The 26,166-nt window shown below is 41.7% G+C and overlaps 1 long non-coding RNA gene across 2 annotated transcripts; it reads left to right on the forward strand.

Annotated features, from left to right (window-relative positions):
• The first annotated feature begins 70 nt into the window (after positions 1-70).
• LOC131809923 (uncharacterized) lies at positions 71-19,209 on the forward strand. 2 transcript variants are annotated; one of them, XR_009345343.1, is made up of 5 exons: positions 71-520; positions 1,543-1,628; positions 3,296-8,175; positions 12,094-18,523; positions 18,743-19,209. It is a non-coding gene; the product is annotated as an uncharacterized LOC131809923 (long non-coding RNA). The 2 variants fall into 2 exon arrangements; XR_009345342.1 differs by having other exon boundaries at positions 7,999-8,175.
• The last annotated feature ends 6,957 nt before the right edge of the window (positions 19,210-26,166 follow it).

Genomic DNA, 26,166 nt, shown 5'->3' on the forward strand with positions numbered 1-26,166 from the left:
GTGATTGGGCCAACGTGCCTCCCCGCCAGGCTCCGGTTGGTTTCAGGGAAGGCGGGACGAGAAGTGTCCTTCCGCTTTAAATCGCGGGTCGTTGCTAGGGGCGCTTGGAGCCGGAGGTTTGTGGGGACAGTTTTTATCCGGGGGGTGTGAACCGCCCTAAGACTGGCAATCGAAGACCTTGTACGGAGAGTTGGGTGCCTGAACTCTGGTTTGATAGGCTCCTTGCTGGCTCCAGTAATCCGCACCAGAGTACGTTGGGCTCGTTTTTCTCCGCGCCATGTACTCGCCCACCCTTGCGCGGGATTCCGGGCTCTTCCGGCTCTGGCGCGGTCTTCAAGGCTCTGGGTGGAGGGCTCCAGGACTCGCCGTCGGTGGTGATGCGACGCGCTACAGTGGGTGTGAGCGCGCGCTGTGGGCGAGTCCATTCGCTTCTGACTAGCTTGCCTATCGCGTGGTCCGTTTGAGGAAAGTTGGTGCGTTTTAGTCAGGGAAGAAGTCTGCAAGTTGCCGCCTGGTCAAGGTAATTTTACCAGCGCTTCCTTCTACTCCTTACCCTCCCCGCTCCTCCCCGCGCCCTTCCCGGTACTGGTTTTAGATCTGCTCACGCAGAGCCTTGGATCCGGGATTCGTACGGCTCACTGCTTTTTCTGTTATTCATGGAGAATTTAGCTCACGGTGCCACCTTTTTGTGCTTCGTGCTCCCTGCTTCCCTTCCCTAAAGGTAGGAGAGCAACTTCATAGTTTCTCTGAAACTATAAATGTACTATCTGTTCGGGAAAGATAGCCTAGTTAAGCCATTTGATGGGCAGTGTATGACTGAAAGGGAAACGCCAGGGTTCCATTCCAGCCAATGTGATGCCACTGGTCAAGTCTTAACTTCTCCAGGCGGCTCTGTATCTCTCAAGAAAAGTTCGTATTTGGTCCTAGTTAGGTTTGTGAATGACGAAAGCAGTTCAGTCGTGGGGGGGATGTAGAAATATTCCTTTCGGGTATTGAGATTTGTTTTTCCCATCATTTATGTCCTACGTTCCTAAATTCAGCAGGAATATCGTTTTGTGGTCCCTAGCCAATCAGATGTTTGACACTAAAGAAACCGAGAAGCTCCAGGTAGCAATCCTCGGGAATGTTAGATTTCTGAGAAAAGAACAGTATTCTTTAGGTTTCCGGTCTACTAATGTGGCCTTTCTGCTGAAAAATGCCAGTTAAGGGGCGCCCGCGTGGTTCAGTGGGTTAAAGCCTCTGCCTTCGGCTCAAGTCCTGATCTCAGGGTCCTGGTATCCAGCCCTGCATCAGGTGCCCTGCTCAGCAGGGAGCCTGCTTCCCCCTTTATCTCTGCCTGCTGCTCTGCCTACTTGTGATCTCTCGCTCTGTCAAAAAAAAAAAAAAAAAAAGAAAAGAAAAAGAAAAATGCCAGTTAAATTCATTGTTCCTGCTTTTTCAAAGTTATTTTGAAATTAATGTATAGTAACTGTATACCTACGTAGGTATTACATGTAAGCCTGTGTAGCTACTTGAGCATAATAATATTTTCTGAACACTCAGGGATGCAAGGTGCTCTGCAGCCCCGACTAATACCAGGTATGGCGGTGAATGTCTCACGAAATCACTTGAAGTGGAATCTCCTCTGGGTAAATGTGTTTGTGCCCCATTTATCATAAATGAAGGGGAGCTGGTAGCTGATGGTGGTTAATAAGGGAAATCTTAACTTTCTCCCAAGAAAATAGATTGTCATGGCATTAAAAATCCGGCACCTAGTATATAATTTCTTCCCCATCATCAATTCAATAAATGTTTCATTAAAAAGTTGAACCAGGTGTCCCTCTGACAAAAATGACGAAAGGAGCCACAGAAGACAAAAGAGAAATGAATGTAGTAAAACATGAGAGAATGAGCTACATTCAGAAACAGAGAAAGGTATCTAAAACGTACTGGGGAGCTAGGCACATTGGTCCTGGAGCAAAATGAACTGTGGCAGAATAGTGCCGGATGGACTGGAGATAGTAACCAAGTGAAGAAATCAGTAAGAACTGGTCCCTAAACTGAATTCTTTACATTCCTGAAATTGCCTGATTCATAAATGTTTCTGACTATACATAAACTAGAAAATACTACTCTAAAAAAGATACCTGAATGTGTGTGTAACTGTCCAGGTGACTTATAAAGAGAAATGACAGAGGGTCAGGAATTGTTTAGAAAACTAAAATCATTAAAGAAAGCACCTTGTACTTTGGTGGCAGCAAAAGCAGGAAACTGGCATCTGGGGAGCTACTGTGAGACTACAGACACAAGCTTAAAATAATTTTACAAGCCCAATGCTATCTATTTGAAATAAATGAAATGAGACATTAGCTACTTTAAAGTAATTGAGAAGAAACAAAATGTGCTATATACCTAGAACAGAATATTATTTTAGCCTTAAAAAGGAATGAAATTCTGACACATGCTACAACTAGGATGGAGATTGAAGACATTATGCTAAGCGAAATAAGCCAGACATGAAAGGACAAATATTATATTATTCTACTTATATAAGGTATTGAGAATAGTCAAATTCATTAGAGACAGAAAGTAGACTAGTGGTTACGGGGGACAGGAGAGGAAGGGGCAGAGGAATTATTGTTTAATAGGTACAGAACTTCAGCGCAGGATGATGAGAAAGTTCTGAGGATGGATTGTGTGTGATGGTTGCACAATAGTGTGAATGAACTTGATGTCACTGAACTGTGCAGTTAAACATAGTAAAAATGGTAAATTTTATGTGTATTTTACTGTAATAAAAATAACGTTTTTTAAAAGGACAGTAATTGGGGCGCCTGGGTGGCTCAGTGGGTTAAGCCGCTGCCTTCGGCTCGGGTCATGATCTCAGGGTCCTGGGATCGAGTCCCGCGTCGGGCTCTCTGCTCAGCAGGGAGCCTGCTTCCTCCTCTCTCTCTCTGCCTGCCTCTCTGCCTACTTGTAATCTCTCTCTGTCAAATAAATAAATAAATCTTTAAAAAAAAAAAAAAAAAAAAAAAAAAAAAATAAAAGGACAGTAATTGAAATGTGAGTTCTTTGAGGAACAGTACCATGTCTTACTCAGCCTAGCACATTGCACATAGTAGAGGCTCTAGAATGTTTGTTGAGTAAATAAACAATTACTGATCAATTGCAGTAAACATACTAGTTGTATAGAGATTGATATATGTGTCAGTTGGGGAATTAGAATAAATAAAGAAAATTCAGTATTTCAAATTGCCACTCGTAAAATTTAACACTAATATTTCCTTTCTTTCTTTTTTTTTTTTTAATTTCCTAGGTGGAGTTTGGTTGGTTGGTTTGGGTTTTTTTTATAAACTTGACAAAAGTTTGTTGGTCACAACTTTTTTAGGTGACATACTGAGAGATGAGAAGGACTGTTTCTTCCTGGACCAATGCAGATCACTTGGACATTAGTTAAAGTTCTGCAAATGGTGGAGAAAAGGAACAGTCCTTTAAAAAAAAAAAAACTAAAAAAATTTTTAAAAAAGAGTTCCGCATTCACCCACAAAATGAGAGTTCTCAAATATCTTGGTACTTTTTTGCACATTTTTTCAAAGAAAGAAAAATGACCCCCTAATTGAAAGCTGCTGTAAGCATCTTAAGAGATGAAACACAGAGGTCTTAATATATTACAATTAAGTACCAATAGATTAGAAGCCTTGTCATTCCACTGCAAGTAAATGAAATAGTTTGATAAAGTTAATACCCCAACAAATATTGAAAATACTCAGATTTGTTAATGATTGTCCTGCATTATTACCTTGTGTCAGACATTCCTGGGTGCATGGCAAAAAATATACTTATGTGGAGAATTTTGTAAGTGATTTCAAATCAATCTATAATCCAGGTCCCTTTGCTCTTTCTAGATATCATGTTCCCTAAATCCATCTATCTACTTTTATCTCTAGTAGCTATAATTTGTTATTTATATAAACAGACATTTTAGATTTGGCTGCTTCACCTTATGATTTTTTTTATAGTCATTACAAAATGAAGTCATTTATTCTATTCCTTATATGAAGCTTTAAAATAAGCAAATATTTTTCACCAAGGATATTGAGAGATTCAACTAGCTTGTTTTTTTGCAGGCCTCTTAAGAAATACTAATTGGCTAGTCCTGGCCTACCTGACTGAGCATGGCAGGGGTACTAATACAGCTTCATTGTTGGACTATTTGGGACTCATCTGATGGGCAGCAATGGCTTGTGGCATACTAGCTGAAATTCTTAGAACTGTGCTGCAGTTTGAGACACTGCCTACTCAGTCCTTTCTTTTTACTCTCCTTCAGAACTCTATCACAGTTTACACACTTTCCCACCTTCTCTTCCCTCCCCTTTTGTCTTTCATAGACATTTTTTCTAAGAAATCTTCTGCATGTCATTGTCGGCCAAATTGTGTTCTCCCCAAAGTTCATATGTTGAAACCCTAACCACCCAATAACTCAGAATGTGACTGTATTTGAAAATACATCCTTTAAAGAGGCTGTGAAGTTAAAATGAAACCCTTTGGGTGAACCCTAGTCCAGTCTGACTGGTATCCTTATGAGAAGAGGAAACTGTACTCACAGAGATACTCGGGGTGTGGTGCAGAGGAAGGGCTATGTGAGGACACAGCAAGAGCATGGCCATCTGTAAGCCAAGGGATAGGCCTCAGAAGAAGCCAAACCTATTCATCTCTTGATTTTGGACTTCTAGGCTCTCCAGAACTGTAAGAAATAAATTTCTGTTGTTTAAGGTACCCAGTCCTTGATAGTTTGTTATGGCAGCCCTAACTAATACACATGCCAGATCCCACCTTGCAACTGCTCAGAGGATCCAAACTAACACAAGTGGTGCCAGGAAAGGTTCAAAACACAAAAACAACAACTAAAAAGGTTCAAAACACAAAAACAACAACTAAAAAACCCAAAACAAAAACAAAAGCTAGATAATAAAATGAGGTTTCAGGACCAGTTCGCTCACTAGCTGGTGGGCAGAGAGAATATTATCCTGAGTAGTATTGGGGCATGGGTAGTCCCAGCACAAGGTGGTGACCCAGCTGCTAAAGATTTCATCAGCAGTGACCTGGGAAAGCATCCCAATGGAGGAGAAAGAGAAGAATACAATTTCAGGCATTTGAAATATATAGGGGTGGGGGTGGGCAGTACCTTCGTGGACAGTGGAGTTGGCTGGTCACTGCTAAGTTGTATTAACACTCAGGAGGGATAAGGAAAAAGCAAAGGTCCCCCTTGGTTACTGACCAAGTATGAGAGACAGAGGACCTCTTTTAGTAATTTACAAAGAGGATTTTATTTCCTGTTGTGGAAGAGCTGAAACAGCTATGCCACAGACTCAGGACACGTTAGAAGCACAAGAGTCCCAGAGACATTAAAATGTGTGGCCAAAGCAGGTTAGGGCCCTGGTTGTGGAAACCTGAAACAAGGTATGGGACATCTGTATGTACAACTGTAAGGATGTTAGCTCTGCAGACCCTCGTGAACTTTCAAAGCTTGCAGAGATGGGCTACCTCTACATAGTAAGAACTAGTAATTCCCCAAGTTGAAAGACACTGCAGAGCCATTCCTTCTCCCCTGGCTGCCATGCTAATAACTAGAGTCAAATCCTAGCATAACCCAGCTAAAAACATGCCTGACCTGATAAAGGAGAAAAGAGATCATATACAAAGGAGCTGTAAGAATTAGCTAGCATACACAAAGAAGTCAGGGAAGTACCCTGCAATTGAGTTTTAAGGTTACTTGATAATGGGAGCTGGAATATTAGACATAGATAATCAAGAATTTATTGACTTAGGAGCACTTTCTTGAGTCAGGACTTAACACCCTGGCAAGAACTTCTAGGGATAAAACAACTCACTGTTGGGGTATCTTAGAAACCTAAAGAAAGTGATGGCCAATGCTGTGCAAAGTAGAAATGTTAGGGTTGCCCAGGCTTATATGGTAGAAGAATGAATTAAAAGACTGGGGGATGTGGACATGCTGGAATGGATATGTGTGAGGTCAGAAGTTCCATCAAAGGGTTATGTTTCACAGGAGAGCCCAGAAGATAACACAAGAAGGCCTGATAAGGGGCAACAGCACCAAGAAGTTCTCTGCAGTCCTGAGCTAATAATAGCAGTCACAGAGTTATGGTTCATTAATAACTGGGGAAAAAATTCCGCTTCCCCAATTAGTATAGGCCAGATGGTGACAATCACTAGAAACCAGGAGGCCACAATTATAAAGACCAGCAACATCTGACGAGTGGCAGCCAAACTCACAGGGAGTTGTGGAGATGGATGTAGAGCTTGACATCTGTAAGGGTGAAATAGATGAGAAGACTATTAACATCTATAACCCCAAAGGGCCAAAATGGAAGAGCAGAATACTGAGGGTGATTCCACCCAAAAATCATTATCCCTTGCTCAGTGTCCAGATCTGAGCCACTTTTTAGATCTGGAAATCATTGACTTAGAGATGGCAGATCTTGCTTCAGTGCAGTAGGTATAAATGTAATGATTCCCCGGTCCTTTCCCAAAGATACCTGTAGCTATTTATTTTAGTGATTACACAGTGGGGAAGAGGAGTAACCAGAAAATTTGAGACTCAGGGCCTGAATTGACAGTATCTTGAGACCCAAGCATTATCACGGTGTCTTGTTAGAATGGAGGCAATTGGGGACCGGTAGTAAATGGGGTTCTGAGTAAAGTCTAGCTTACAGTAAGTAGGTCATTGTGTCTGTGGACCCACCCAGTGGTCATTTCTCCAGTTCCTGAGTATATAATTGGAATTGATACACCCAGTGACTGCAGTAATACCAATGTTAAATCCTTGACGTGTGTGAAGGGAGAGCTGTTAGTGGAAACATCTGAAAATGGCCTTCCACCCTGGCCGACATAGTAAATTAAAAAACAAAAATATCAATCCGAAGGGGTGTGGTGGAAATTAGTGCTACCATAAAAGACCTAAAGAATTGGGGGGAAATGGAAGATGGTCCCTGTCATATCTCCATTTAATTAGCCTGTGTGTCCCCTGCAGTAAGTAGGTAGATTGCAGAGAATGGCTGTAGACTACCATAGGCTTCAGCAGATAAGAACCCCAATGCACATGCTATGTTTGATATGGTCTTATTGCTGGAGCAGAGTAATAAGGCATCAGGACACGATGTGTGGCCAGTGTTTTATTCAATGAATTATCTTCCATTCTGATTAGGAGAGAGCATCAGAATGGATTCACATACATTTGGGACAGATAACTTTTCACTTACAGTATTGGTTAGCTCTGCCTTCTGTCATAATAAAGCCCAAAGAAATCTGATCCTCCTGGCCATCCCAGAGTAATCACTTTGACCCACTGCATCAGTGACATCGTGCTGCTCAGATGGCACAAGCAAGGGGTGGCTTGTGTGCTGAAGGCATTGGTAAGACCCATGCTCCAGAGAGTAGAAGAAAAATGCTTTAAAGATTCAAGGGCTGGCCACTTTAGTTATGTTTTTAAGGGTCAGCAGGTCAGAAGTATATCAGTATAGCCCTCCAAAGTCAAAGACAAATTGTTACATCTTACATCCCCTACCACAAAGAAGAATGCACAGGGCTTGGTATGTCTATGTTCTGGAGCAGTACATACCACACTTAGGAATACTACTATAGCCCATTTACCAGGTGACAGTGAAGGTTTTCCAGCCTTGGAGCCCAGAGCAGGTAAACTTCAAGCTATAGTACAAGCATCTGTGCCGTGTATTTCTGTAAAATCTTGGAGGTGTTACAGTGGGAAAAGAAGTTTGGAGCTTGTGATAGTTAATTTTATGTCAACTTGACAGGGCCATGGGGTACCCAGGTATTTGGTCAAACATTATTCTGGGTATGTTTGTGGGTGTGTTTCTGGATCAGATAAATACTGGATTGATAGAATGAGTAAAGCAGATTGCCATTCTTAATGTAAGCGGGCCTCATTCAATCAATTAAAGATGTGAATAGAACAAAAAGACTGACTAAGAACTCCTTCAGGCTTGGACTGAAATATCAGCTCTTCGTCGATCTTGAACCTGCCAACTTTTCATACTGGAACTTAAATCATTGGCCCTCCTAGTTCTCAGGCCTTTGGTTCAGACTGGAACTACACATCAGCTCACCTGGGTCTCCAGCTTGATTACTGCAGATCTTGGGACCTGCCTCCATAATCATGTGAGTCAATTCCTTATTATAACTCAATTGCTATAGCTATCTATTCTATATCTATACTTACACCTTCATCTATATAACTATAATGGTTTTGTTTCTCTGGAGATCCCTGGCTAATAAAGATCTTGACACCAGCAGGGGAATACAGCTGAAACAAAAAACTAAAAATGTGGAAACAGGTTTGAAACTGGGTAATGGGTGGAGTTGGAAGAGTTTTAAAGTACATAGAAATACGGACCTTAAGGACAATTCTGGTGAAATATCAGATAGAAATAAGGAACATGTTAACTGAAAACTGGAGGACAGGTGAACCTTGTTTTAAAATGGCAAAGAACATTGCTGAACTGTGTTCTAGTGTTTCATGGAAGGTAGAATTTGAGCAATGAAATTGAATATTTAGCTGAGGAGATTTCTAAGCAAAATATTGAAGGAGGGGCTTGGTTCCTCCTGACTGCTTATTGTAAAATGCAAAAGGAGAGAGGTGAATTGAAGAAGCAGTTGTTAAGGAAAAAGGAACCAGAACTTGATGATTTAGAAAATTCTCAGCCTATCCATATTGCAAAAAATAAAAAAGCATGTTTTAAAGAGAACACCAATGGCACAACTAGATTATCACTTGATAGAGCTTATGGGATTACATGAGCAGAAACAGAGCCAATTGGAACTGAAGGGGATGGAGACGAGACCAAATGAAGGAAGGCTGTTGGGCTTACTGAATTTGACAGGACAGAATTATAGAGCTGTTTGGCTGCGGGCATGCACTCTTCTGCAAAAAGAGGGAGAAATGACCCTGAAAGTTATTGAGAGGGCCTCTGCCTCAGTTTCAACAGCCTTGAGAGTGGGACTACCCAGCAGAACCCTAGGGATGATGCTGCTGCCAACTGTACCTGGACGGCAGAGCATTGAACCAAGGAGGGTTCGATGGAATCTAATGGAATTTTTGCCTTGCTAAATTTTGAACTTGCTTGGGACCATCACCCCTTCCTTCTTATCCTTTTTGAAATGAGAATGTGTATCATATGCCTGTCTCACTGTGGTATTTTGAGAGCACATAACTTGTCTGATTTCACAGATTCACAGCTGCCTCAGGATGAATCAATCATACTTCCAATCTCACTATATCTGACTTAGATGATATTCAGATGAGTCGATGTTGGAATGAATTAAGAGCTTTGGGGCTTTTGGGATGGAATGAATGTATTTTGCATGCAGTAATGACACGAATTTTAGAGGGGCATGGGTGGGATGTTATGGATTAAATGTCCCCCCATTCATATGTTGAAGCCCTAACCCCACATGTGATGATAAAGAGACAACAGAGAGCTCTCCCTCTCTCTCTGTCCTATAAGGACACAGTGAGAAGGTGTATCAGTCTACGAGTCAGGAAAAGAGCTTTCACCAGATCCTGATCGTGCTGGCATCCTGATCTCAGACCTCTGGCCTCCAGAACTGTGAGAAAGTAATTTTTTCTTGTTTCAGTCATCCAGTCTATGGTATTTTGTTATGGCAGCCCAAGCTGACAAAGACAGAGCTTATAGTAAGCCCTAGTGAGAAAATCACAGTATAGTCCTTAGGACTCTGGAGCAAGGCCATGCCATCCACAACAGAGAATTATACACATTTTAAGAACCAGCTACTAGCGAGAACTAGATACTGAGCCTTGGTGGAGACAGAACACTTAACCATAGTATACCAAGTAACCATGTGTCCAGAACCACTTGTTATGGACTGAATTCTGTTGGTTCAGATGGACCCAGCAGCATCTGTTATAAGATGGAAATGGTACATATGGGATGGAGATCAAGCACAATTGGGGCACTTGTAAGATGCATGCTCAGGTAGCCCAGATCCCCATGTAACCCACCACAGCTGCACCAACGCCATGAACAGCTGAAGGAAGAAGGGTAAAGCCTAAGTTTGGTTTATAGATGAGTCAGCTTAGTATGTGGGAGCAAACCAAAATTAGATAGTGGCTGCATTATAGTCACATTCCTGAGAGTCTTTGAAAAACAGCAAAGAGTGAAAATCTTCCCAGTTGGTAGAGTTACAAGGATCATCCCTGATCATCTGCTTTGTGTATAAGGAGAAGCAGACTAAAGTAAGAATGTATATAGATTGTTGGGCAAGGTGTCAGTTGCCTGGTAGGGAACCTAGTAGAGGACCTGGAAGGAAAAGGACTAGAAGATCAAAGATAAGGAGATCTGGAATAGAGTCATATGGATAAATATACAGGAGTTGGCATGAAGTGTGAAGATTTTTTTTATCAAATCTTGCATCTACCAGGGAAGAGGCACTAAGCAATCAAGTAGACAAAATGAATCATCCATTTGTCATTACCAGTCTTAATCATTGGCCACCTTGGAACCAGCATGATTGTGTGATAGGTACTGTTATCCCTCTCTCAGATTTTCACGTTGAATTTCTAACTCCCAGTACCTTAAAATGTGACCTTATTTGGAAATAGGGTTGCTGCAGATGTAATTTGTTAAAATGACATCATACAGGACTTCAAAGTGCAGCAGTCATAGCTTCTAGTTCAAAGGGACCCTTGTGTCTCTTAATAGAAGTGCAGTCCTTTCATCGACCAGTATCACAGCCCTATAGATCCCAGATTATGACAAATGTGGGTATGCGTCTAGTGGATCATTGATAGTAAAAGTAAATGGGGCCGTTCCTGCATCCATTCCTTGGTTACTGGGCCCATGTATTTTTCCTACTGGGGTCATAAAGAACTTTGATTTAAGGTCATACCGAAGTATTGTGGTCCTCTAATTCAAGTACGTTCTCATAAGCAGACAGCCATGTGAAGACAGACACACACAGAGAGAATGCCATGTGAAGATAAAAACAGATCAGGGGTGCCTGGGTGGCTCAGTTGGTTGAGCGACTGCCTTCGGCTCAGGTCATGATCCCGGACTTCCAGGATCGAGTCCCACATCGGGCTCCCAGCTCGTTGGGGAGTCTGCTTCTCCCTCTGACCTTCTCCTCTCATGCTCTCTCTCACTCATTCTCTCTCAAATAAATAAATAAAATCTTTAAAAAACAACAATAACAACAATAACCGAGATCAGGGTGATGTAGTAGAAGCCAAAGAATGCCAAAGATTGCCAGCAAACCACCAGAAGCTAGGGTAGAGATTTTCTTTCACAGCCCTCAAAAGGAACCAAGCCTGCTGACACCTTGAGCTCAGTCTTCTAGCTTCCAGAACTGTAAGACCATAAGTATCTGCTGTTTAAATCACCAAATGTGTGGCACTTTGTTAAGACACCCCTACGAAACTAATACAGGCACATAAATGGAGTGGCCATAGTGGCAGGGATGGAGACTATGTACAGATCCCAAAAGCATGGACTCCAAATTTCCAAGGCTGATAGCTATTGATGTCTTAATGTCCAACCTGTCAGCAACAGAGACCAATGCTGAACCCCTAATATGGCACCGTTACTCAAGGAGACCGACTGGCTAGTTGGTGACAGGTTGACTACATTGGGTCCCTTCCATCTTGGAGGAGCCAGTGGTTCATTTTTACAGAGATGGATAGCTATTCTGGGTATGGGTTTTTCTTTCCACCAACAGGTCCTTACCCAACAGTACTATATTAGGCCTATGGAATGGCTGATCTACAAACAGAATCCTGTGTAACATAGCATCCAACCAGGGCCCCATGCTTCATGGCAAAAGAGGGGTAAGAGTGTACCCATTTCCATGGGATCGGTTCCACTGGTCATCCATTACCATCCAGAAAAAGCTAACCTTATAGAGAGCTAGAATGACTTTCTAAAGGCACAGGTAAAGAGCCACTCAAGGGAAATATTCTGGAAAAATTGTGTATTATTCAGGATGTGTCATACACATTAAATCAAATGGCCTCAATTGCTGTAGTCCATCACACTAACCTTCCTATTCTATCTTTCCCTTCAGGAAGAGTGGCCATGTGGGAACCATGGAAGAGCTTCTCCCCAAACCTGAATGGAGAAATAATGATTTTTTTTTTTAAGATTTTATTTATCCATTTGACAGAGAGAGTACAAGCCATGAACAGCTTGTACAGGCAGAGGGAGAGAGAGAAGCAGGCTCTCTGCTGAGCAAGGAGCCTGATGCGGAACTGGATCCCAGGACCCTGGGATCATGACCCGAGCCAAAGGCAGACGCTTAACCAACTGAGACACCCATGCACCCCAAGAAATGATTTTTTTTTTTTAAGATTTATTTATTTATTTATTTATTTATTTATCTGAAGAGTGCAAGCAGGGGGAGGGATGGGGCCAGAGGAAGAGAGAGAGAAATTCTCAAGCAGACTTCCCATTGGATGCAGAATGCAGGGCCCTACACTCGATCCTAGGACCCTGAGATCATGACCTAAGCTGAAATCAAGAGTCGACCACTTAACCGACTGAGTCACTACGGCGCTCCTTGAATGAAGAAATAGATCTTTGGAGCAAAGGAGTTGAATTGTGATTCTGAAAATGGGCCACTGGATTCCCTTTTATGCAAAACAGTTAATTGTGGCCCCAACTACTGACCTGGATCCACCAATATGTTCACAACTGAGGCCATTCTCACAACTCATTCTTAGCTAAAGACTGAGCATCATGGGCTGGTATATCAGGCTCATTCCTTTCAGACTTGGGATTCCACTAATGTGCCGCTTTGGCTATAGAACTACCCACAGGATTTAGAGCTCACAGGGAAATTTAGAGAAAGAAACAGCAAATTTATGCAAAGGAAGCTTAAAAAGGAAATAAAGATAAAATCAGAAATCAATAAACTAGAAAGCAGATATAGAAGAGCCAATGCTCATTAATCAACAGTCAACAAAGCCAAAACGTATTAATCTTCAAAAGGACTAAAAAGATAATCAACTCCTAGCAAGACCAATCAAGGAAGAGTGCAAAAAGCACATTACCAATATCAGCAATAAAAAGGGGATCATTAGTACAGGCCCCATAGACAATAAAAATGAGGATATTATAAGCAACTTTTTTTTAAAGATTTTATTTATTTATTTGACAGAGAGAGAGATCACAAGTAGGCAGAGAGGCAGGCAGAGGGGAAGGGGAAAGCAGGCCCCTCGCAGAGAAGAGAGCCCAATGCAGGGTTGGATCCCAGGATCCTGGGACCATGACCTGATCCGAAAGCAGAGACTTAACCCACTGAGTCACCCAGGTGCCCCATAAACAACTTTTTACCAATAAATTTGACAATGTGGATTAAATGGAAAATTTTCTTGAGAACTAAAACTAAACAATAATAAATAGAAAATTCTGTATTTTATATTTTAAAGAAATTGAATTCATAATTTAAAATCTTTCTACAAAGAAAACTCCAGATGGCTTCACTGGTGAATTCTTTCCAACATGTATATTTCTTTTAGAAAGTCATAAAATGCGTATTGACACTTTCTAATGCTTACATATTACACATTCTATTCATGGATTAACTTCCCCCTGCTTCATGCATCATTTATTTAGCACCTACTATGTGTTATGTTAAGAGTTGTACATAAAAAGATGAATAAAGTTTTTGGCAGAGGGAAACTTCAGGCTGATGGAAGACTACATATAATCTAAATGCAGTGAAATAAATGCTAATAAAGATTTGCATAAAGTGCTATGAGAGATGGGTATGAATCCAGGGAAGGGAAGGCTTTCCAGGCTTGAGAGATGGAACAATGTGCCATGTACTGTGAGCATAAAAATAGCTGGCAAGGGGCACCTGGGTGTCTCAGTTGTTGAGTGTCTGCCTTAGGCTCAGGTCATGATCCCCGGGTCCTGGGATTGAATTCCGCGTCGGGCTCCCTGCTCAGCGCAGAGCCCGTTTCTCCCTCTCCCACTCCTGCTTGTGCTCATGTTCCCGCTCTTGCTGTCTTTCTCTGTCAAATAACATCTTTAAAAAAAAAAAATAGCTTATAAATAAGAGGACATTCCTTCTCAGTATTCCTTAATGGGTCTTCTCCCCTTCTTCCCTTAAATTTGTTGGTACCTCTGGGTTCTGTCTTTGGCTTCCGTTTTTCACTCTCCCCAAACAACTTACTCACTCTGACATTTGTCCCTTTCATATATGTTAATCATTTCAAAATTATATCTCCAGTCTCTACTTCTTTCTTGATCTCTATGCGTAAATATCCAAGTGTCTAGAGAACTCACCTGCTCAAGAACTTTGACCTGCACTTATTTTCCCCTCTCTCCTACATCACCATTTTTCTCTCCCTTCTTAAAAAAACAAAACTTCTCCCTTGATAGCATGTCTGTTCCACTACTGCATTATTTCTCTGTTCCCTTTATATGGTGGTACTTCTCTCTCTCTTTCTTTCTTTTTTTCTTTCCTTCTTTTGAGCTATCAACTGTATCTTAACCTTTATGAGACAGAAAATGTTTTATGAGCCTTTTATCCCTATCACTCTTCTGAGACTTCTCTTATCACCAGTAACCTTCATATTGCCAAATCCAGTTCTCAACTTACTTGACCCAAGAGTAGCTTGGCCAGTTGATCATTTCCTCTTTCTTGAAAAACTGTCATTACCTGGCTTTCATCCTCTACTGATTTACTTCTCATCTCATTAGCCACTCCTTAATTTCTTTGTTGGCTCGTCTTTCTCTTAACCTTTAAGTATTGGAGTATTCTAGTTCCATCCTTGGACTTCCATTCAGTTTTTGCTTAAATTCATCATAGCAAATCTTAACTAATTCTATCATCTTAAATGTCATCTATATGCTAATGATTCTGAAAATTATATCTGAGGGCTCAGCCTCTCCCCTCAATTCGAGATTCCTGTCTCTACTAGCTACTTGAACATCTAACAGTATTCCAAACTAAACATGTCTAAAGCAATTCTTGCATTTATCAAACCTAAGTCCCTTCACTCTTCTCCATCTCAGTAATTGGCTCTATGATTCATCCTGATGCTCAAGCCAGAAATGTTGGGATCATTGTTGATTCTTCTCTACCATCATTCAATTCATCAACATGTTACATCAGTTCTGCCTTCAAAACATATCCCAATTCTACCAGTTCTCACCACCTTGATCACTTCTACTCTAGCCCAAACCACCATCATCTTTCACCTAGATCCCTTCCTAACTGGCTACCTAGCTTCCACACTTCCCTCACAATAGTGTATTGGGAATGATCCTTTTACAGTGGAAGTTGGAATATGCCACTCCCCTGTTCAAAACCTTCCAGTGATTTTCATTACACTAAAATAAAATCCAGGGCGCCTGGGTGGCTCAGTCAGGTAAGCATCTAACTTCAGCTCAGGTCGTGATCTCAGGGTCCTGGGATCAAGCCCCACATCAGACTTCCTGCTAAGTGGGGAGTCTGCTTCTCCCTCTGCCCCTCCACCTGCTTGCGCTTGCTCTCTCTCTCTTTCTCATTAATAAATTTAAAAAAATCTTAAAAAAAAAAACAAAGTTCTTTCCATTATGTACGAGGCATTCATTATCTGATCTCTTGCTATATTCCAACTTTATCTTCTTCCACTCTCCCCTTTTTTTCTGCTTTAGCCATAGTAGTCTTTTTTTTTTTTTTAAGATTTTATTTATTTATTTGACAGAGAGAGATCACAAGTAGGCAGAGAGGCAGGCAGAGAGAGAGAGGAGGAAGCAGGCTCCCTGCTGAGCAGAGAGCCCGATGCGGGACTCGATCCCAGGACCCTGAGATCATGACCTGAGCCGAAGGCAGCGGCTTAACCCACCGAGCCACCCAGGTGCCCCAGCCATAGTAGTCTTATTATTGTTCTTCAAACATATCCCATCTCTGGACATTTGCACCTATAATTTTCTCTCCTTGAATAGTCTTTCTTCAAATATTCACATGGCTCATTTCTGTTCAAATATGACCTCCTTGTAAGGACTGCTCTATAACCTATTCTCACCTTCATTTGTTATGATTTTACTCTGCTCTATTTCCTTTCACAGCCTGTAATACTACAAGGGATCATATCATGTATGCATTTGTTTATTGGACATTATCTGTCTTCCATTCTAGAATGCAAACTTTGTACGGACAAGGAATTTACCTGTTTTGTTCAGTCACCAAGTCCTATCAATTCTACCTCTTAAATACATCTTCAACCCACCTTCCCTATTCCCACTACCTTTGCCTTTATTCAGTTGCCATCATCATTGGCTGGGACTATTATAGTATTCTCCTCCTCGACATTTTGCCTTCACCTTCATTTATCTAGGCCTTCTTCTCAAAGTGCTACCAATTTGATAGCACTATTCATGCCTGTCCATAAAACTCTTCATAAGGGACACACTCTTTGCATTTTGGACAAACTTCAAGCCCCTTAACACAGCATCCAAGGTGCCTTCTGCCACCTTCTTGCTATAACTCTCTAATAGTACCAAATTTCTTGTATCTCCTCATGTCCTTGTGTCTGTCTTTTTTGTTTGTTTTTGTTTTTGTTTTTGTTTTAAAGATTTATTTATTTATTTATTTGACAGAGATCACAGGTATAGGCAGAGAGGCAGGGGGGTTGTGGGGGAAGCAAGCTCCCTGCTGATCAAAGAGCCCGATGTGGGGCTGGATCTCAGGACCATGGGATCATGACCTGAGCTGAAGACAGAGCCTTTAACCCACTGAGCCACCCAGGTGCCCCCCTTTCTTGATTCTTCTATTTAAGTGCCCTCTCTTAACTTTCAGAGATAGATAAATATTTCTTCCCTGTGGCCATACTTCTATTGCATTTATTGTAAAGCAGTGAATTTGTTTGCATATATGCATGTCTCTTATTAAACTGAACTTCTTAAAGGAAGAGAGGTGTTCCCAGGGTATAGCTCCTGTCACACAGTAAGAGATGTATGGAGGTGGGATTAGGGCATGGAGAATGTTGTAGAAGGAACCATGTGTATGAATACTCTGAGACATAAGAGAGCTTGGCATCTTCAGAGAAGAGAGAAAGCTAGTGTAACTGGCCCAGTGAATGAGGGCCTGTGACAGAAGAACAAGCTAGAAAGATTGTGGGAACCACATCATGCAAAGTCCCTGTTGGATATGGTAAGGATCTCAGACATTATCCTAAGAGAAATAGGAAGCTTCTAAAAGGTTTTAAGTAGGAGAGCAAGATAAATTTTGTATTTAAAAAAGTCATGGGCACCTGGGTGGCTCAGTGGGTTAAGCCTCTGTCTTCGGCTCAGTCATGATCTCAGGGTCCTGGGATCGAGTCCCACATCGGGCTCTCTGCTTATTGGGGAGCCTGCTTCCCCCACCCTTGCCTGCCTCTCTGCCTACTAGTGATCTCTCTCTCTGTCAAATAAGTAAATAAATTCTTTTAAAAAAAAAAACAAAAAAAAAAGTCATGATGCAGGGCGCCTGGGTGATGCCATGAGTTAAGTGGCTGACTCTTGGTTTCGGCTCAGGTTGTCACTTCAGAGTCCTGAGTTTGAGCCCCACATCGGCTCTGTGCTGAGCATGGCATGTGCTTAAGACTCTCTCTCCCTCTGCCCCTCCCCCCACATAAATAAATCTTAAAACAACAACAACAAAAAAACACAACCAGTCATGATGCACTATGTAAAGAATGGATTGAATGGATTGAAAGGATGCAAGAATGAATGCAGAGAGACCAGATGGACATTATTGCAGTAGTTCAGGCAAAAGTGAGGATAGATTGGGCTGGGTTGATAATGGGGATGGTGAGAAATAAGTAAATTCAAAATATATGTTAGAGGTAAAATGGGACTTAGTGATAGAATAAATGAGGGGGTGGAGAAGGTAGATTGCACAACCGAGTGGCTGGTGGGGTCATTCACTGAAACGCAGGAGATTTGCCAAAGGAGAGTCAAAGGAGCAATAGGTACGCTTTCAGAGGGTAAGTATGAGATGCCTGAATATGAGACATGTAAAGGGATATGCCAAAAAAGCAGCTGAATATAGACAGAGGTATGGATTTCAGAAGAGAGGTCTGGGCTAGAAAAATAAGAGTCATGAACACACAGATTGTATGTAAAGCCATAAGAATTAATAAGAGAGCCTACGGAGAGATTGTACCATGAGATGAAAAGAGGATTACAGATGATGTGGAGCTGAGAAAAAATTCGTTAAATTGGAGATAATAAGAATATGAAACTGAGAAGCCATATGGACCTTAATGTTACCCAGGAGAATGGCGGAAGTAGAGGAGGAGAGGAAGGCTGTGAGCCAGGTGCTTGTTAAAGAATGAGGAAAACGACCAAGAGTTTGAAGGAAAATTGCATTGGGAGGGGAGAAAAGATGAGTGGATGAATGATATAAACCTCAGAAAGAGATTTTACAAGAAGGAGAAGGAGTAATGAGAGACAGCCTAAATATCTCAACTATCTACTGTTTTAGGTACGAGGATCTTCAGGAATGTCTTTAGAATGTTCAGGTTAAGGGCGCCTGGGTGGCTCAGTGGTTAAAAGCCTCTGTCTTCAGCTCGGGTCATGATCCCAGCGTCCTGGGATCGAGTCCCATGTCGGGCTCTCTGCTCTGTAGGGAGCCTGCTTCCTCTTCTCTCTCTGCCTGCCTCTCTGCCTACTTGTGATCTCTGTCTGTCAAATAAATAAATAAAATGTTTAAAAAAAAAAAAAAAAAAAAGAATGTTCAGGTTAAATAGGCTCAAAGAAATTGTACCACTGCTGTTCCAAAATAAGCCAGTCCCCTGGGGCTTAAAGCAGGGGAGGTGAGGGTGTGGGAAGGTGAAGCTGTGGCAAGGTGGCATGGAATGAGAGTGGGAACAAAGTGGGTCATAGGAGAATGAACTAACACCGACGCAGAAGGGACGAAAGGAGGAACAGCTTGAGGAAACATCTAACATAGCTGGAGATTGAGTTTAGCCAATTAGCCAAACATGCTTATGTAACAAAATCCCAGTAAAGTCTCTGGACTCTGGGGTGCCTGGGTGGCTCAGTGGGTTAAGCCTCTGCCTTCGGCTCGGGTCATGATCTCAGGGCCCTAGGATCAAGCCCTGCATCGGGCTCTCTGCTAGGCGGGGAACCTGTTTCTCCCTCTCTCTCTGCCTGCCTCTCTGCCTACTTGTGACCTTTGTCTTTCTGTCAAATAAATAAAAATCTTTTTTTTTTTTTTTTAAGATTTTATTTACTTACTTGACAGAGACCGAGAGATCACAAGTAGTCAGAGAGGCAGCAGAGAGAGAGGGGGAAGCAGGCTCCCCGCTGAGCAGAGAGCCCGATGTGGGGCTCGATCCCAGGACCCTGAGATCATGACCCGAGCCGAAGGCAGAGGCCTAAACCACTGAGCCACCCAGGCGCCCCTCAAATAAATAAAAATCTTAAAAAAAAAAAAAATGGCTGTACCATTAAAAAAAAAAGTCTCTGGACTTTGTGGTTCAGAGAAGTTCCTGGTTAGTGAGCATAGTGGTGCTAGGAAGGTGATGCATCTGGATTCCATAGGGAGAAGGCATGGAAGTTCTGTGTTTAAGACCCTCCCATGGGATGCCTGGGTGGTGCTGTTGGTTAAGCAGTTGAGTCTTGGTTTCTGCTTAGGTCCTGATCTCAAGGTTGTGAGATTGAGACGCACGTCGGGCTCTGTGCAGAGTGTGGACTCTGCCTAAGACTCTCCTTTTCCCTCTGCCCTTTCCCCACCTTTCTAAAAATAAATTAAAAAAAAAAAAAAAAGACCCACCCAGACCTCACCCTGTGTGTCTCTTCATTTGGCTAACCTGATTTGTATTTTTTAAATAAAACTAATTTTAAGTATAGCACTTTCCTGAATTCTGTGAGTCATTCTTGCGGATTTCTGAATGTGAAGGAGTCACGAATTTTCACCAAATGGTCAAAAGTATGGCTGGCCTGGGGACCCCAAGCGCGGCTGAAGTCTGAAGTAAAGTCAGTCTTGCTGAGGACTGTGCCCTTAAACCTGCAAAGTGCGACACTAAGTCTGGGTGGTTAGCATCAGAATTGCTTTGCAGTTGGAATTGATGTCAGAATAACTGGTAACAGAATTCTACTGAAACTCATTTTAAAAAGTAAAAGGAATTTATTGGTGCACATTTCCAAAAAGTGAACAAGTATATCATTTCAGGCATGGCATAATCCAGCAACTCAATGTGATCAGCACAACTCAAATCCAGCAACTCAAACAGTGTGACCAGGTTATCTGTTCTAGTTTTTTTTGAGACTGGCTTCATTCTCAGGCAAACTCTCCCTTCCTGATGCAGGATGGCTGCCAATAGTTTCTGAGAGTATGTGCTTTTGAATTTATGTCCAGAAAAAAGGGTGGTGGGAGAGGAAAAGAGAAATTCTTATGCATTTAAATAGTTGTCCAAGAATTGAGATAATTGGTTTGTTTGAATTGAGGCATTTCCATTCTTGAATGAATTATCATAAAGAGGAGCATTGCCATAAATCAAACAGACCCTACCTCAAAAGCCAGAGGTAGGATTTATCATACCCAAACCATCTGGCTATGAATGACTTTCTTAAGCAAAATGTGGGTGCTGTCATTAGATATGGGATATGAGTACTGTGAAGGCAATAGGTAGTGAAAGTGTTCTGTTGGTAGTTATTGAAGTGACTCTTCCTTTTGAAAATTAGCTGCATCCTGGAAAGCAATCCCAGATTCTTTTTTTTTTTTTTTTTTTTTTTTTAGACGCCTAGGTGGTTCAGTAGGTTAAGCCTCTGCCTTCGGCTCAGGTCATGGTCTCAGGGTCCCAGGATCGAACCCTGCATCAGGCTCTCTGCTCAGGAGGGAGCCTGCTTCCCTTCCTCTCTCTCTCTGCCTGCCTCTCTGCCTACTTGTGATCTCTGTCTGTCAAATAAATAATTTTTTAAAAATCTGATTATTAACACAAAAAAAGATTTTATTTATTTATTTGACAGACAGAGACCACAAGTAGGCAGAGAGGCAGGCAGAGAGGAGGAAGCAGGCGCCTGGCTGAGCAGAGAGCCCGATGCAGGGCTCGATCCCAGGACCCTGGGATCATGACCTGAGCCGAAGGCAGAGGCCTTAACCCACTGAGACACCCAGGTGCCCCAATCCCAGATTCTTTTAGTTCTTAAATTCTACACTTAGGAATTGTTCTATCTGTACTCCAGGTGGCTTAAGTATCCCGCAAGGTTCTCTTAGAAACCTAATGATTTGCTGGTGCAATTCTGAAAGAGAGAAATACAGCTTGTCAGATTATGGTACAACTCATTTTCTCCAGAGATCATTTATGTGACAACTTAATTATTCAGAGAATAAAACCCTAAAAAATGCTTGCACTTAAAGAGTTGATAGAGGAAGATGACTCTGCAAGAACAGCTCTATGCCCTCAGGTCTGTAAAACAACTTGGAACTACCAAAATATATGTCACAAAGTTTATATACCGGAACTGATAGACTTTATTTTTGGGACACATTCCTAAATCCTCACTTAGAGCAAATTTGCATGGTTCTAGATGCAGTTCTAAAGGTTTAGTTATCTGATGTATTGAATGTCTATTGGTTTTGCTTGTTAACTGTCTATTTTTTCTTCTTTAGGCAAAAACACCCTGATTTGCTTGGAGGGTAACTAGGTCTCTCTAACTTTGAGTTTTGTGGTTTTGGTAGGACTGATATTACCCACAAGGTCCAAGAATGAGCATTTGGCCAAGATCTGGCCAGTCCTTGACCACAGTGACTGATTCTGAAATGGGAATGTGGCCCAAATTAGGACGTTGAGAGCCCTACCCAGAACTTTGCTTATGACACTTATGGGATTGCTAGATTGTTAAGATGTAATAAGGCCGGATCAGCCTCCTTCTCTGCTTCCTACCCACCATCACAGGAACAGCAGGAGTAAAAGTTTGTTTCTGGTCCTTTCTTTAGGATTAAGTCCTAAAAGTGGTGTTGCTAAGCTCAGAAAAGTGTAAATTCTAAAGACTTTGGGTACACACTGTCAAGTCGTCCTCTGTATGGACACAACATTTGGCTTCCCAGCACTCCTGCCTTTGGAGAATCCTTTCCCATTCTATAGTAATCCTACCCCAAACATGTGGCTCAGATGGAGCTGATCCAGCTCCCAGGCTCCAGAGTGGTCATGGTGACCTGGCCTGGCCATCAAGAGAACTCCATTCCCTTGACCCAGACAGTAAGCAAGAAGTACAATATGAACTTGGGTCTGCAGCACCTATCTCTTCACCATGTAGAGAGAGCCTGCCTGAGAATATAGCCACGCAGAGGCAAGCAATGAAGCAATGAAGAGACAGAGGTAGAGACAGAATGAATCATTTGAACTACTGGATCCATCTGCATAAAGCCACTTCCATTCCTTGAACTTCTCAATGCATAAGCCAAAAAATTCCCTTTTTCTGCTTAAACTAGTTTAAGCTTAGTTTCTGTTACAACAAATTCCTGCTACTGCTTTCCTGAAAGAAACACATTGTCTAAATGTGTTCCTTACGAGCTGTGAATGAGTGTCCGGCCCTCCCAAATCCTTACACATTGAGAATTACCTTTAATAATAGCTTTGTTCATACATAGGCCAAAAAGATTAGATTTTTAGCAAGGTTGAATATTATATTAACCCTTATCTTTCATTTCATTAAATTATCAATTTTTACATGAACTGTATCCTATAGGATAATGTTACTTAAAAAAAAAAAAAGAAAGAAAAGTCAGACTGATGTAGGATAGCATAGTGAGCATCCAACTGGGAATGAAACCAACATAAAGGAAATCAGAGCAAGGAGTTGGAGAGGCAGAGACAGAGGAAGAACCCAGCTCTGTTGGTATAATTTGGGCCTCTGGGACCAGTCATGACTAAAACTCAGACTTTTCAGTTACAGGAGGCAATAAATTATTTTTTCCTTAAGCCTGGTTGAGCTGGGTTTCTGCACTGAAAGAGTCCTAACAAACTCATCTGGTTTTCTGGTCAAACAAATTAGAAGCAACAATAGAAGAGGGGTTTTGGCTTGGAGGAATGTGAGTTAGCACTAGTTTCTCCAATTTTTTTGCACATTATAAATTCTGAACTCTTGGGGGCACCTGGGTGGCTCAGTGGGTTAAGCCTCTGCCTTCGGTTCAGACACGATTTCAGAGTCCTGGGATCGAACCCCACATTGGGCTCTCTGCTTGGCGGGGAGCCTGCCTCCCCCTCTCTGTCTGCCTGCCTCTCTGCCTACTTGTGATCTCTCTGTCAAATAAATAAATAAAATCTTTAAAAAATTGATTCTGAACACTTAACGAAATAAATACCAAGTACCAGTTTTGGTACTTGGTACTGATAGCAAAGGAAGGCAAAGGAAAACTACAGAATCTCCCTCCCTCTCTCTCTCTCTCTCTCTCTCTCTCTCTGAGAAAGGAAGAAGCCGGAGGGGCGGGGGGGGGGGGGTAGAAAGGAAAGGAAGGGAAGGGGAGGGGAGGAAAGGAAACTCTTTGGGACCCTAGTTATGATATCATCTCTTACAGTACAATATCTTACAGTACAGAACAATGTTCGATAGTACTGATAGCATTCCTTATCTTTTTTTTTTAAAGGATTTTATTTATTTATTTGACAGAGATAACAAGTAGGCAGAGAAGCAGGCAGACAGAGAGGAGAAAGCAGGCTCCCTGCTGAGCAGAGTGCCTGATGCCAGACTCGATCCCAGGACCCTGGGATCATGACCCGAGAGAAGGCAGAGGCTTTAATCCACTGAGCCACCCAGGCGCCCCTAGCATTCCTTATCTTTATAAGTGTCCTCAGTGGTCTCTCATACTTCTTTGGTTCCACTCTCAGTGAGTAATTATGATACTAGGGCAAAATTGCATTAATAATGTTTCTCTTTTAATTTCCTGCAAAACCAAAATACTGGATTTTACTTTTTACATGTTCACAATTCATAAAGTTTAAAAAAAAACTAATAAAACTAAGCATTATTTAACACACTTTATTTTATTTTATTAAGATTTTATTTATATATTTGATAGAGACAGAGGTCACAAGTAGGCAGAGAGGCAGACAGAGAGAGAGGAGGAAGCAGGCTCCCTGCTGGGCAGAGAGCCTGATGTGGGGCTCAATCCCAGGACCCTGGGATCATGACCTGAGCTGAAGGCAGAGGCTTTAACCCACTGAGCCACCCAGGTGCCCCTATTTAACACATTTTAAAACAAAAATTGTACACATTGAAAAATGTCCTTTTGGTCACTCCTGGCAATGTGGCTTTCTTGCAACTTTACTGCTCCCCTACTCCCTGCCACACACATCCATCATCTCTGATGTAGCTGGTCTGAAAGAGCTTCAAGGCTTTCTTGCCCAGTTTAGCTCCTCAAGGAATTTTCAGGACTACAGTCTCTGATTGAAAATGATTTCTCCTCCAGTAGCCCAAGAGAGATGACCCAAACTGGGTCTGACTTTCCCATCCCCTGTGGGGAGACTTCCTACTTCACAGCCTCCTCCTCCCTAGTCCTTGCTCAGCACTTTTGCTGTGAGAGTGTGGTGGAGGATGAGGGAGTTTGGAAGAGGTGAGGAATTGCTGGAACTGGGTGGTAAAGAGAGAATGGGGGGCTTGTGGTGACAGTGATGGGGGGGCAGGAGAAGGAAGGAGGGTTTGAAGAGAGCTAAAAAGAGTAAATGAAGCTGCTGACCAGTGTTCAAAATAATGGTATTGCACCAACAAGGACATCTGCCTTTTGGTGCTCAAAAATAGTACAGGACACCGGAACATAGAAATGCAGAAAACAGTAATGCAATCAAGAAGACTCCTTCTTCTCTGATCTTTGGTCAGAGCACCCTCTAACTCTTGTTAATTCAACTTTAGAGACAGGAAATTCCACCTCAAGATTCCAGCTTCTGAAATGTTCTTGGCACAGACCTGGGAAGACCCTGGTCTTTCTATTTTAAAAAGGAAAAACATATGCTTATACCATCTATGCACACAGCTGCCAGATCAGTATTCCTGAAGCATAGTTCTAACCAAGTAGTCACTAATATTTATTGAATAGTTGCTATGTGCTGGGCATCAGGCTCATCATACATCATCTTATTTAATCTTCACAATAACCCTTTGTAGTAGGTACTATCACTAACCCTATTCTGGAGATAAGAAAACAAAAGCTTAAAGAAATTACATCTCTTGAAACTGAATCTCTTGAAAAAGCATAACTACTAAATGGCAGAACTAGGTGGAGAACTTGGTCCTTCACCACTTCTATATTACCTCTTCTACTCAAAACCTGAAAGTAAGTGGTCAGTGACATCTTAGGGTTTATCATGCAAGGTCCTTATCTCCAACTGCCTTTCCAATTTTATTTTCAACTACTCCCGTTCATACATCTTATTTTCAGGGCAAGATCTGCTGATTTCCAATATTCCTCAATATTCACACTTCTATGCTTTTATTTGTGTAAAATTGCTTTCTCTGGGTCACTAGCTCCAAAGAAAAAATATTTCTTTAGGTCGTTGTTTTACACAGTAATTGTTGTGACTTTTACTTTTTAATACAATAGCAGCTATTGACTTTTATTCTCAAATATGTATTTTCCCTTAAACTATTTTCTTCTGAAGCATGAAGATTAAGTGATTTTTGATATTAGGCCTTTACAAGTTGTTTATAAATCTCAATCCAACAGAATTAGGATTCCAGACAGTAGAAGTCATTTTACCAAAGTCCCAAGAATTTTTTCATTGTTAAAGATTTTATTTATTCATTGAGGGAAGACTTCCAAACTCATTTTATGAGGCCAGCATTACCTTGATCCCCAAACCAGACAAAGATCCCATCAAAAAAGAGAATTACGGACCAACATCCTTGATGAACACAGATGGGAAAATTCTCACCAAAATACTACCAAAGAGATCCAACAGTACATTAAAAGGATTATTTACCACAACCAAGTGGGATTTATTCTTGGGCTGCAAGTTTGGTTCAACATCCGCAAATCAATCAATGTGATACAATACATTAATAAAAGAAAGAATAAGAATCATATGATACTCTAAATAGATGCTGAAAAAGCATTTGACAAAGCACAGCATCCTTTTTTGATCAAAACTCTTCAAAGTGTAGGGATAGGGGGTGCATACCTCAATATCAACAAAGCCATCTAGGAAAAACCCACAGCAAATAT

This window comes from Mustela lutreola, chromosome 10 (assembly GCF_030435805.1).
Source record: "Mustela lutreola isolate mMusLut2 chromosome 10, mMusLut2.pri, whole genome shotgun sequence".
Lineage (NCBI taxonomy): Eukaryota > Metazoa > Chordata > Mammalia > Carnivora > Mustelidae > Mustela > Mustela lutreola.